This window comes from Nerophis ophidion, linkage group LG27, assembly GCF_033978795.1.
Source record: "Nerophis ophidion isolate RoL-2023_Sa linkage group LG27, RoL_Noph_v1.0, whole genome shotgun sequence".
Lineage (NCBI taxonomy): Eukaryota > Metazoa > Chordata > Actinopteri > Syngnathiformes > Syngnathidae > Nerophis > Nerophis ophidion.
Window position 1 is genome coordinate 7,320,575 of NC_084637.1, and position 10,391 is coordinate 7,330,965.

Sequence of the window (10,391 nt, forward strand, 5' to 3'; positions counted from 1 at the left end):
TCACTAGACCTAATACTGTACTGGGGCACACCTGGGGCACAAATACTTCATGCGAGCAAGCAAAAACATGTTTTTAGCACTTATTTATCATTAAAAAATACATAAATAGTGCATTAAACTATGAAATCATATCAGATTATGTTGTATGGATCTGTGATTAACCACCTGAAATTAACTAATGCATTTGACCTACTTGTGCACTTTTTTACTCCAGACTTCTAAACTGCTACTGGTAAAAGCAAAAAGAAAGAGCAATTAATCTCTTTGAAATATTTATTGCAGTAATCCTCTGCAAATTTAACATCTACAAAAGTAAAACAAAAAATAAAGCACCCCTACATCTCTGGGTTCTTTTATATTATTTAATTTCCATTTATGGCAATGTGGCGAATTCTATTTCAGATACACAAAACTATAAAATATACACAAAACAATAAAGCCACAGTAGTAGAATAAATGAACAACTGTTGTGTGTCTGTTCAGGGAATCATTTTCTGAGAAGTAAACTATAACGTCTCCTTTTCATTTTTGCAAAGTGGTCAATCACTCTGGACAGACATGGAAATATTACAGTAACTGTTATACAGTTGACCAGTGGTTCCCAACTGCTGGGTCGTGACATAAAAGTGGATTGTGTGTCATTTTCAGTGAGTCGCAGTCAGATGTGTGCATGAAAAAAAAAAAAAGTTTAGGGAGAAAAAAATCTAATTGTGGCAACAAAACCAGATATTTTTAGCCATTTTTCTAGTGACTATTAGTGAGTATTTTAGCAAAAGGCAAACCGACTAACAAGTTGGAGGAGGACTCAGGACATACATGGAAATATATTTAAAAAAAATCTAAATGGGGCAACAAAACCCAATATTTTCAGCCATCTTTCTGAAAACAAATACAGAAATGTTACTATTTTTTCTGGAAACAAAACCAGATGCTTTAGCTGTAGCCATTTTTCTGGTGACAAAACAAGATTATTTTAGTCAAAGTCACACCGATTAACAAGACGAGTCTACTGTGCTATTTTTCTGTGAAATAAACCTGATTTAAAAATTTGGCTCACGACTTGATGATATGGAAAAAAAAATTTCTTCCTGAAGATAAACCATTTGAGAAGCACTCAACTCACACACGCTTACTCCAAATCATCATTGATGCAGAAGCAGCAGACAATAACCAACATTATGTTTCATGTTCATTGGAAATTCCCCCGACAGCTCGTACAGCAAATGAATATGTTTGTCTTGATACAAGGAATAATGTTAGCTAACTTAGCATCAACTTAAGACAATGATGTTGCCTAACTAGCTAGGACTTCACTTACATCTCTCATTCCTGCTGCTTCTTTTCTGTTGCGGGCGAATAACTTTCTTAAATCCATCTTGGAGTTACAGTTTGAGTCAAATCGAAATAAAAATAACGTAATTAACAAATTGTTTTTGGCTAACGTTACCTACCTCACGCAGTGATTTGCATCCTCTCTCTCTCTCTCTCTCAGATCCACGCGTGAATAAATTACCATATTAATTAGCCATGTGCTCATTGGTGGAGTGAATACAGTAGCAATCAATTACCATACTAAGTAATATGTGCGCTGTTGTCTATGTTATGTAGACTTAAAACTCTGAAGTGTTTTTTTTTTTTATCGGTGAAATTTTTACTGGGGCACTGCAGATCAATAGTGGGGCACGTGCCCCAGTGAAATATGTCTGGCGACGCCCCTGCGGTGGAGGACAATGATATTGATATTTCAGCCTCAGTGTGTGATAACTAATATGCAAGGCAGAGGAGGATGCGTCATGCTTTGTTTACATGCACACCTGTTTGAATTGGGTCCACGCCAATGTGTCTTTTACTGAGCTTTGGTGCAGGGGCGTCAAACTCCTTTTGATTGAGGGCCGCTTGTAACAGTGAAATACATGTCTATGTGTTTGATTGTTATGTATATATATATTCATACCCTGTAAACCAAATAACAGTTCTCATAGCATAAACAATACAAGACAGAGTTATTTATTTATTTCAAATTCTGAAATATGTTAAGGCAGTGGCGTGAATAGCAATATAGCCAAGCTAATACCTTAACCTTCCTCTTGTGTTAGCTTTCTGTTACCATCTCTTATGTTAACGGGTCGGTTTTGACCCATGTCTTAAATCAGCTGTAAAATACACTAAAAACAATTATCTATCATCCAATTTGTTTCTCATCTCTTGGTTACCTCGTTAGGCTTCCTTATCCTTGAAAATATTGGTTTTAATATTTTTGGTTTGGGCCATTGGGCCTTTTTTTGTCAGTATAGCCCTCGATTTCAATTTTTAAAAATGGTAAAACGAACCTCAAGAGAATCATATAAATAAAAAAAAGGTTGTTGTGTTACCTAACTATTACTAAGGGGTATTAGAACACATCTCTTAAATAAATGTGTTTTATTTATTTTTTCGTTTTAAGAATTTTAACTATAGTAACATCTATGGTGTTACGGGTCAATTTCGACCCATATATATTTACTTCAAGAAAAAGGCTAAAACGTATTTTTTTCAGCAACAGAAATCCAACATCAAACAAACAACAACCAATCAAGCAAATGAAACCAAGAGAAATAGATTACTAGTTCCAAAACTAATAAAAAAAACAAAATCAGAGTGGCAAAAAGTGACACTTTTAGTGTCCATCTTTTGTTTGTTTTTGTACAGGATAACAAGGTAAAATGAGAATCCACTAAAGCTCACATGATTGGGAGAGGAGCTGGCTGTCAGTGTGTTCAGTTTTGGCTCTTATCATTGCTTTATCATCTTATTTTTATAACCGGGTCGAAATCGACCCTAACAACACCAAGGGCATACTTTCTACCAGAGCATTTTATAATTTAGTGAAAAAAATTCAAATGTTTTATTTTGTTGACAAAGAGGTTCCTGACAAAGTCAAAAAGCTTTGATGTAAAAAAATAAATGTATGTGGTGTTTTTATGCATTTAAAAACTAAAACGGGTCGGTGCCGACCCTAACACAAGACGAAGGTTAAAAAAAAAAAAAAACATGGCCAAATCACACAAAGTACACATATATGGTGTTTCAAACCATAAAAAAAGGACATAATTTAAGTAAAATAATAAAAGCATTAAATTATTAAGAACCACTAATAGAATAAAAACTATTTCACAATTCAGTTACATGAACATGTCAACATTAAAAACACTAAACATGTAAATAACTCTCAACAAAAGCGTCCAACATTGACACATTGCCTCATTTACAAAACCCAAAATCAGTGAAGTTGGCTCGTTGTGTAAATGGTAAACAGAATACAATGAGTTGCAAATCCTTTTCAATTTATATTCAATTGACTACACTTCAAAGACAAGATACTTAAAATTTGAACTGTAAAACGTTGTTATTTTTTGCAAAGAACAGCTAATTTGGAATCTGATGGCTGCAACATGCTTCAAAAAAGCTGGCACAAGTGGCAAAAAAGACTGACAAAGTTAAGGAATGCTCATATATCACTTATTTGGAACATCCCACAGGTGAGCAGGCTAATTGGGAACATTTGGGCACCATGATTGGGTAAAAAAGCAGCTTCCATGAAATGCTCAGTCATTCACAAACAAATGCGTGAGTTGATTTTCGCACAGTTGAAGAACAACATTTCTCAACGCGCTATTGCAAGGAATTCAGGGATTTCACCATCTGCCGTCTGTAATATCATCAAAAGATTCAAATAATCTGGGGGAAATCACTGAACGTAAGCGGCTAAGCCCATGACCTTTGATCCCTCATGCAGTACTGCATCTAAAAGCAACATCAGTGTGTAAAGGATATCACCACATCGGCTCAGGAAAACCACTGTCAGTAACTACAGTTCATCGCTACATCTGTAAGTGCAAGTTAAAACTCTACTGTGCAGAGCAAAAGCCATTCATCAACAACACCCAGAAACACCGCAGCCTTCGCTGGGCCCGAGCTCATCTAAGATGGACTGATGCGAAGTGGAAAAGTTTTCTGTGGTCTGACGAGTCCACATTTGAAATTGTTTTTGGAAACTGTGGATGTCGAATCCTCCAGAACAAAAAGGAAACGAACCATTCGGATCTTTGTAGGCGCAAAGTTCAAAAGCCAGCATCTGTGATGGTATGAGGGTGTATAAAGTGCCAAAGGCATGGGTAACTTACACATCTGTGAAGGCACCATTAATGCTGAAAGGTACATACAGGTTTCGGAGCAACATATGTTGTCATCCAAGCAACGTTATCATGGACGCCTCTTCTTATTTCAGCTAGACGTTGCCAAGCCGAGTGTTACAACAGCGTGGTTTCATAGTAAAAAAGTGTGGGTACTGGACTGGCCTGCCTGTAGTCCAGACCTGTGTGGGGCATTATGAAGCCTAAAATACGACAACGGAGACCCCGGACTGTTGAACTACTTAAGCTGTACATCAAGCAAGAATTGGAAAGAATTCCACCTGAAAAGCTTCAAAAAATGGTCTCAACAATTCCCAAACATTTACTGAGTGTTGTTAAAAGGAAAGGCCATGTAACACAGTGGTAAAAAGGCCCAAGTGCCAATTTTTTTGCAACATGTTGTTGCCATTAAATTCTAAGTTAATGATTATTCGCCAAAAAAAAGAACAACATTAGGTTTGTCAGTTGAAACATTAAATATCTTGTCTTTGCAGTGTATTCGCGTAAATATTGGTTGAAAAGGATTTGCAAATAATTTGTATTCTGTTTTTGTTTACGAATTTCACAGCCTGCAAACTTCACTGGTTTTGGTTTTTGTACAAGTTTAGATACTTGTTTACACTGTGTTCCTGTTAATGATATATGTTACCTCAAATAACTAAAGTATCAAAAGTATTGATATTTTGATTTGAGAATCGATATTACAGCATACATATCTGGTATCGGCAGTATAAATTTTTCGGTATCGATACACACATCACGAGTGCATATATTTTTTTTCTGTCAAAATGGAAAAAACAAATATGTTTCATAAGAAAATGTAATGTATACTGAACAAAAATATTAATGCAACAGCTGTTTTTGAATTGAACTAAAATATCTAAAACGTTTACTACATACTGTTGCATTTGGACCAGATGTTTCTCTTTTGAGAATTTAAGCTGCTGGTCACCCCCAAGTTCATTTGATTACACATAAGCTGATTTTAAATGAATCCCAGATGGAATAGTTATTTTGACATTTTATTCCAAAGCTTTGGGAGACCAATCTATGCAAAACACCTTCAAATCGCTTTGCCCAAGTTGATCTGACAATACTACGGAAGCGCTGTCTTCTTCAATATGTCCCTCGCTCGCTCCCACCTACCGGAACGAATACACATGTCTATTGTCCTCCTCAGCTGGGCACAGGATGAGATAAGAAGGGAGTATTGCAGTTCCTCACATTCCTAAAGTCAAGGTCGTCTACAGTGTACCATAGGTCAGGAGGTAGGGAAAACATAAACAGAATACAAGATGGAACACAAACTATTTTAAATATGACTATGGAACAAAAAGAAATAACTTTTAAATATAGATATATGTAGATATATATCTCTGTCAATACATAAAGGACCAATTCCTATCAAATATTGTTCACAAATCTGTCTGAATTTGAGTTAGTGAGCATTTGTTCTTTGACAAGATAATCCATCCAATTTCACAGGTGTGGAATATCAAGATGCTCATTAAACAGAATGGTTATTGCACACAATAAAAGGCCACTCTGAAATAAGCGGTTTTGCTTTATTGGTAGCCTGGGGGGCTCAGAAAAGCAGTCAGTATCTGGTGTGACCACCATTTGCCTCACGCAGTGCAACACATCTCCTTCACATAGAGCTGACCAGGTAGTGGATTGTGGCCTGTGGAATGTTGGTCCACTCCTCTTCAATGGCTGTGCAAAACTTGCTGGATATTGGCAAAAACTTGAACACGATGTCGAATACTCCGAACCACAGCATTCCAAATATGCTCAATAGATGACGTGTCTGGTGAGTATGCTGGCCATGCAAAAACTGGGATGTTTGCAGCTTCGAGGAATTGTGTACAGATCCTTGCAACGTGGGGCCGGAGGTGAATGTAACAACAATGGGCCTCAGAATCTTGTCACTGTGTCTACGTGCATTCAAAATGCCATCAATAAAAAATGCACTACCGTTCGTTGTTCACAAACACAACAGCACCTCGACCATTGCGCCACTCGATTCGCAATGTTGACATCAGCAAACCGCACTCCAACGTGAGGCCATACACGATATATGCCGTCTGCCCTGAACAGTGCCAGACGCCATCAAATGTGAGCATTTTCCCGCTCTAGTCGGTTACAACAAACTGCAGTCAGGTGCAGACCCCGATGAGGACGATGAACATGCCGATGACCATCACAGTTTGTGCAGAAATTCTTTGGCTATGCAAACCAATTTTTGCAGCAGCTGTATGAATGGCAAATATTGGTGTGGTTACCCATGGTCTGTGGTTCTGAGGCCGGTTGGATGTACTGCCAAATTCCCCGAAACACTCTTGGAGATGGTTTATGGTCGAGAAATGAACATTCAATTCACGGGAAGCAGCTCTGATGGACTTTCCTGCAGTCAGCATGCCAACTGCACGCTCCCTCAAAACTTGGGACATCCGTGGCATTGTGCTGTGTGATGAAACTGCACATTTCAGCGTGGCCTTTGGTTGTGGGCATCCTAAGGCACACCTGTGCAATAATCTATCCATCCATTTTCTACCGCTTGTCCCTTTTTGTGGTCGCAGGGGTTGCTGGAGCCGATTTCAGCTGCATTCGGGCGGAAGGCGGGCCACACCCTGGACAAGTCGCCACCTCATCGCAGGGCCAACACAGATAGACAGACAACATTCACAATCACACACTAGGGCCAATTTAGTTTTTGCCAATCAACCTATCCCCAGGTGCATGTCTTTGGATTTGGGAGGAAACCGGAGTACCCTGAGGTAACCCACGTAGTCACGGGGAGAACAGGCAAACTCCACACAGAACGATCCCGAGCCCGGGATTGAACTCAATCATGCTGTTTAATCAGCAACTTGATATACCACACACGTGAGGTGGGATGGATTATTTTCACAAAGAACAAATGCTCACTAACACATATTTAGAGAGGTTTGTGAACAATTTGTTGCGTCACACACACTCTGCGCTTCCCGCTGCTGCAAGAGCACGCAGAGGCTCCGCTGCAAACACCAGAGACGCCCCCGCACTCATTAAGCAGACCACGCCCACTCTCCGCTGCGGCGGAGAGTGGGCTGATGTTAATGAAGGCGGGCAGTATAAAGATGGCCGACGCTGACTTCTCAATGTCGGAACGTAAACTACTCCTCTGTTCGTGTCACCACCGCTGTTTCCCTCCTGGACCCATTTTGCCTTCCCTGATCCTCGACCTCACTTCTGGACTTTGGACCCGCCCTCCTGCCTTTGACCCCGCTTGGACTTTGGACTTCCTCTGGCTTGTTCCCCTCCGGATTTGGACGCTATTCATCCAACACGCACCTCAACAAACCCTCACGGTATTCACACAGGCAGACACATAATAGCATACACACTCCACATAATCATCAAGTTTTCAATAAAACCTATTGAACTTGACATCCCGTTGCTGTGCCGTCTCTTTCCCAGTAGTAAACATAACACAATTATTAAGCGGAATAAGTATGTCGTGTTTATAGTAAACGTTTTAGATCTTTGAGTTCAATTTATGAAAAAGCGGAACAAAACAAAGGTGTTGCGTTCATATTTGTGTTCAGTGGTACTTTACTGAGGCATATTATTACCCAGCCTTCATGGGTCACATAAAATGATGCGGCGGGCCACATGTGGCCCTCGAGCCTTGAGTTTGACACCTGTGTTCTGTTGCTTCTTTAATGTAAGTGCGTTGAAGATGTCTGCTAAGTGATTCGTGGCGTAAATGACCACTTGTAATTGAATATGCCGTAGCTGTTTGGCAGCGTGGTGAATCCCCTCTGCTCTGAGGGTAAATAAATGAGCTCAAGCAAAGTGGCCCTTTGAGTCTACATGTTTGTGGAGGAACCATAATGGATTCTTTAGAGCCGTGAATGGTTTATAGCCATGTTTCAGCACGACGAGCTTATCCCTACGCAAGGCGCTAAGGATATTAGGAAATCAGCGTAAAGCAGCATGGAAATGATGACGGGAGCAAAGCCCCAGCTTGCCGGTATTAAACCCTCCATCCTCAGGAAAGAGGGGGAAGGAGGACTTGGCTCATCTCCACTCTGATATCTTCTATTGTGCTGTGCTCAATTGCTGTTTTTGCCGCACAATTACAAACGTGACTCTCAATCCGAGCTAGGAGAAGGTCAGTATATCGAACTTACCGAAAATGACTATTGCAATATGTACCAGCTTCCTCTTTTCTTCTAATACTCACCTTTTAATTATGAATTGCAACCCCTCAAGTAAGTCCCTCCCCACATTCTACGTAGACAGCAATGATTGAGGGAGCCAAAATTGGGGACGGTGTGGCGCATTGATTCCTGGTTCGATCCCTGTTTTGTCCCTGAGCAAGACACTTCACCCTTGCGCCTGGTGGGTGGTGGTTAGGGCCTTGCATAGCAGCTCCCGACATCAGTGTGTGAATGTGTGTGTGAATGGGTGAATGTGGGAATAGTGTCAAAGCGCTTTGAGTACCTTGAAGGTCAAAAAGCGCTATACAAGTATGTGGAGAGGTGGAGCCGACGGGCTGACAGCGGGGTAGGGCACGCTGGAGCCCTGCCCAAGATGGCGGCAAGGAGGCGGAGAATGCGGCGGATCGGAGAGGCGGGGCGTGCCGGGAGCGATGTGGCCGCAATCGGCACCGGCAGACAATCAACATATCTCCTCGCAGTGTTTAAAAGTGGAGAAGGAGGAGAGATTGAGAGAGAAGGAGGAGCAGCAGATGAAGAGCAAGAGCGCCAAAGAGCACACGAAAGACGTAAAAGCGGCCGGCTGAAAAGCGACAGAGGAGCGAGCAGCGGAGAAGGAGCTGAAAAGCGACCCGACCGGAATTGAGCTTTATTGAAGAATAAACAAGAGTCAAACCTGCTCGAAAGAGATGTCCTTCCTTGATGGTCCGTGGAACCTGCACGACGACGGCAAGAGTCTGTCACAGAGGATAACTCATTTACCATTTTTTTCATTTAGAGAGGTATGAGTAAGGCATGTAACCATGAATCGATTAACGTGGACCCCGACTTAAACAAGTTAAAAAACTTATTCAGGTGTTACCATTTAGTGGTCAATTGTACGGAATATGTACTGTACTGTGCAATCTACTAATACAAGTTTCAACCAATCAATCAATGTTAAATGCAATTACATCCGTGTATTGTAGGCACACTGCTTTTGCCGTATTTCTCAGAGTTAACAATACACTCAAAATGTAAAATGTAAGTAAGGAAGTGTGGAATTGAGACAGACTCGCATCACTGTTGTTTTTGTCAGCCATTTTAGTTGTAGTCCTAGTCTTTTGGATGAAAGTGCTTGTCAGTTTTAGTCACATTTGAGTAATTTCTAGATGTGGTACTTTTAGTCCAGTTTTAGTTGACAAATACTCGAAAAGGTTTTGGTTTAATTCTTGTTCAAATAGAAATGAAAACTACACTGAAACCTCCATTTAGTTGGTTCGTAAATTAAAAAGTTTGCATATTGAAACAAATTTCTCCGAAAGAAACAATATAAATATGAATAATGGATTCCAGCTTTGACAAAAGTCCATAGTTTGGTAAAAGTTTGTGTATTTGGAACAAAATATAAAGTGCTATTGTGATAGCAAAATTACTTGTACTCGTTTTAACAGATGATGTTCTTTGAACTGGGTACCAAAAGTTGTTTATTGGGCTCAGGAATGTGACACTTAGCAAGAGATCTATTATCTGATCAAGCTCTCTCTCCTGTGTCTTTGATGTAACTTGTGGACTTTAGTTGACCTGGGCATATGTGTCATTTATTCTTGACCCCCAAAAGAGCTAAATTGTTCCCCTTTCCTGAGTGACCCCCCTCCTCTGGGCAAACGACACCCTCTTCCCTTCACAGGACTTTGAGTATTCATTGCACTGGTGTACTGTATGTAAATGAGCATGGAGGGCGGGACTTCTGAGAATGTATAATTGTCATGTCAAATTCTAAAGGAGTTAGAACAAGCTAGAACGAACGGATGTGTCGTTCTGGTTTGGTTTCGCTTTGCAAAGCTTGTTATGATTTGTTTGTTACTTTAATAAATCATTTTAAAGCTATTTGTCACTAAAGGATCGTCTTTAAGAAAATTTCCACGACACTATTCAAGTCAGTCTCTACAGGAATTCACAATTCATGCAAATTCAACCAATCTCCACTAATTTTGCACGACCTTGCTACTTTGATACCGAACCTTCCCTGCTTATT